Source organism: Xyrauchen texanus, chromosome 3 (assembly GCF_025860055.1).
Source record: "Xyrauchen texanus isolate HMW12.3.18 chromosome 3, RBS_HiC_50CHRs, whole genome shotgun sequence".
In the NCBI taxonomy this organism is placed as follows: domain Eukaryota; kingdom Metazoa; phylum Chordata; class Actinopteri; order Cypriniformes; family Catostomidae; genus Xyrauchen; species Xyrauchen texanus.
In genome coordinates, this window is record NC_068278.1 from 22,144,199 (window position 1) to 22,147,724 (window position 3,526).

General features: G+C 40.2%; 1 long non-coding RNA gene across 1 annotated transcript; it reads left to right on the forward strand.

Annotated features, from left to right (window-relative positions):
* Positions 1–296: 296 nt before the first annotated feature.
* Positions 297–2,340, forward strand: LOC127629993 (uncharacterized). The gene is made up of 3 exons (XR_007968816.1): positions 297–689; positions 1,702–1,889; positions 2,045–2,340. It is a non-coding gene; the product is annotated as an uncharacterized LOC127629993 (long non-coding RNA).
* The last annotated feature ends 1,186 nt before the right edge of the window (positions 2,341–3,526 follow it).

Consider the following 3,526-nt stretch of genomic DNA (forward strand, 5'->3'; position numbering starts at 1 on the left):
TTAGTGGAGAAGGCAAGTTATCAAGTTGAATTACATTTATAAAAACTTCTTATAAGATTAAGAAAGTTATGTTTTAACCTAATATTTCAATGTCATGTATGTTTTTTTTGAGATTGAAAAGGGGCCAATGGGTTTCTCAGACCTCAACCAGAACATGAGGGATACACTGCCCAGTTTTCATCCTGAATTTCAGTCATAGTGAATATATAAGCTACCATAAAAGCAAACATTCACACCCATCTGTGACCATGGCAACAAAGCAAACACAACTATCAAAGAAACAGCTGCAAGCTCTGAGGACTATTGACATGGAAAGGACAGTTACTTTAGCCTGTTTTGCAGCAGTGCCATGGATAAGGAAGAGAGAACTTGATAGTATGAGATTTGAGGTTCCTTGGTTTACTAAAGGGGGCTAGTATATACTGCACAGCATTACTTACACAGGGGGGCTGTCCACACTTCAACAACAGGAGCAAAGGTTCAAGTTCCTGACAGATAAGTGCAGCGTCATTACTTGAAATAGTGTCAGGATAGCATTTATTTCTGCAAAATTGCAGTAAAAGTCAACCCATTAAACAGATTATGTGTTTTACACCTCTTATTACAGATTCAGGCCTTTTAAAGCTGCATTATGGCAGTGAAGTTATTCTGCTTAGTTATGCCAGTGGATATATTCTGCCTAATAAAAGGTATTTACAAGTCTTTGTGGGATTGATTTTTCCTGGGATTAGCTCTGGAAGTTTATTTGCAGACAGGTCTGAAACTGTAAAAAAAAAAAACATTTATTTCCACCTCTTTCATTCAACCACCGCAGACAGTTTCCATTCTAACTTTCATTCTGTGAGACTATTGAGCTCTTGAAAAGTATAAGATTTGAAAACAGAGGAGCACCTGTGTCACATGCATTATTGTATATGACTAAGCAGATGCTAAGTAAGTGTAGGACAAGTGTAAATGTACACTAAGACATACTGCATGCAATGCAGGGACATTTATATCTGTCCTGCATTCCATCATTCTCACACTGGCTGGGGTCCATTTCATAATTTGCTATATGGATACAGTGTTGTGCTGTACGAAGGGATGACAATTCACACTATGGCACACATACAGCTGTCACTGCGGCACTAAGATTAATGGAACACTAAATGGGGATTGTGACTGCAGAGGTTTGAGGCAACATCTATAGGCCTGTAGATATGAAAAAGTCTGGCAGAGTTTACATATAAAATCATTCAGCAAATGCTAAATGAATATGGTCATTGACTCATATCATGTTAATGGACTTAACATAAAGATTTGATGTTAAAATTATATGAACGTATAAGGGAAAGTGTACAAAGGTTACTCAGCAAGTTATTATCTTTAAAAATACAAAAAGGAAATAGTATATTGATAATAAAATATCTTAAAAAGTTTTCTTTAAATCAACCTACCTTGTACATGGTACAGAACAATATAGACTATTTAATGGTGTACTCTGTAATGTTTTGTTTAAGTCATTGTGGCAGGGCGGAGGGCGGGGCCGGGTCGTGATCTTACACACCCGGTCCGGTATTAGGATAATTAAGCCTCTGAGAGGGATAAAGGTCGACTGCAGAGGATCGTGCGGGAGAGAGAGATAGTTTACGGACATGTCCGTCATATGTGTGCTTGTCTTTTGTTTAAGTTGTTAATTAAAATGTGATTTATATCGTCAAGCCCAGCCGCCTGGAAGAGGACGATGGCCGCCGACCGCGAGGGGAGAAGGGACTCCTAACCAACCGCCTGGAGCGGTCAGGGCTGCTGCCAGGGGCGCAGGAGTCACCTACTGGCCGCTGAAACGCGGCAGGGTTTGAGGGTGGAGGAGTGGACGAGGAACAAGCTGCGGCGTATCGGAGAACTGGCGAGTAAGATTTTTTTTTTATCTCTCTCTCACTGCCGCTCTGCGTTGGCCTTTTCCCTCTCTTTTAAATGTTACAGTGTTTTTTGGGGGGGGGGTATTAAGCTGTTACAGGAAGTACCCCCCCAGTTTAATTATTTCTGTTTCCCTCCCCTTGTCCAGGTAGACGGTGATGACCTGCCGGCAGACGTGGCTTAGGGCACGCCCTCCCCCAGGGAAAGGGGGGGGGGGGGTGTACGTCATGCTTGGGGCTCCCCAGCCTGAGAGAACGAGGGAGGAATGTGGCAGGGCGGAGGGCGGGGCCGGGTTGTGATCTTACACACCCGGGCCCGTATTAGGCTAATTAAGCCTCTGAGAGGGATAAAGGTCGACAGCAGAGAATCGTGCGGGAGAGAGAGATGTCTGTCATATGTGTGTTTGTCTTTTGTTTAAGTTGTTAATTAAAATATTCTTTATATCCGCAAGCCGGTTCTCGCCTCCTCCTTTCCATTGAATACATTACAGTCATCTTGGACTTGGAATTTCAAAGAAATGTAATATTCACAGTCAGCTATGATTGATTTAATCAAGAGTGAAATGTTCAATAACAGGGCAGTTACTAAGATTAAGCGAGAAATTGTAATGCCCATCAGTCAACAGATGTAGAAAGGATGTCCTGCCTTACAGAGAAAAAGCCAATCACATTTTAGATACAGGCATCACCTGTCAATAAACAAAAAAATTTGCATGTGCATATACATTATTTAGCATTGTCTGAGGTAAAGGAGCACAATTTATGATTCCAGTATTGTCAGATTTCATTGCTGATTTAAAATATATTCTTTGATTGTACTGCTTGACCTACAGTTTTGGAGATTTTGATGTTTCCCCATTCAAGTAGATTCAAGCTGCACTTTCATGACTGGAAATAACCTCCCAAGAGTGTTCCAAAGATGGCCAACAGTCGACTGACTTGCTAGAAAGACTTTGGTAATATTCAGCTGGTCATGTGTTCCTAACATGGCAGCCCCCATGAGGGGACGTCTCCATGTAGAATAAAATAGCTTTTATAATGTTACTGACATGATTGTGAGTTTTCATCGCATGTGAGTAGTCATGATTTTACACATTTATTTCAAAATTAAGTAAAACTTTTTTTTAATGAACAAAAAATAACTGAGTACACCTTTAAACTTGACCTTATCACTATTAAAGTGTGTATTTTTTGGATGTTAAATACTTTCTTGTATTCCAGTATGATATGCAGACACAACCATAAGTAAGCCAAAAGTGTAACACTCTGACTCAAAACATTGCTCTATTTATTTGAGAATCAAGACCAGTTCAACAAAGCAACATCGGTTCAACCAATGGAATGAGTTTCTGGCAAATGGCAGACAGAGACAAGGTTCAGGAAACCTGTTTGAAAACAGTAATTATTATTGCACTTGAATTTGGTGATGCTAGTGGTGCAGAAATCAAACAATTAATAGCATATTCCAAATAATAGCAGGACTCTGCTGTGTATTATGTAACATTTATATAAATCTCTAAGAATACATCACACCAAATATAGCAAGAGCTGCTCTTTTATAAGGTTAAGTGAGTTCCCTCTCCCTCTGCAAGTGGAGGGAGTGATATTTTTCACCCTTCTCTTTCCGGCAC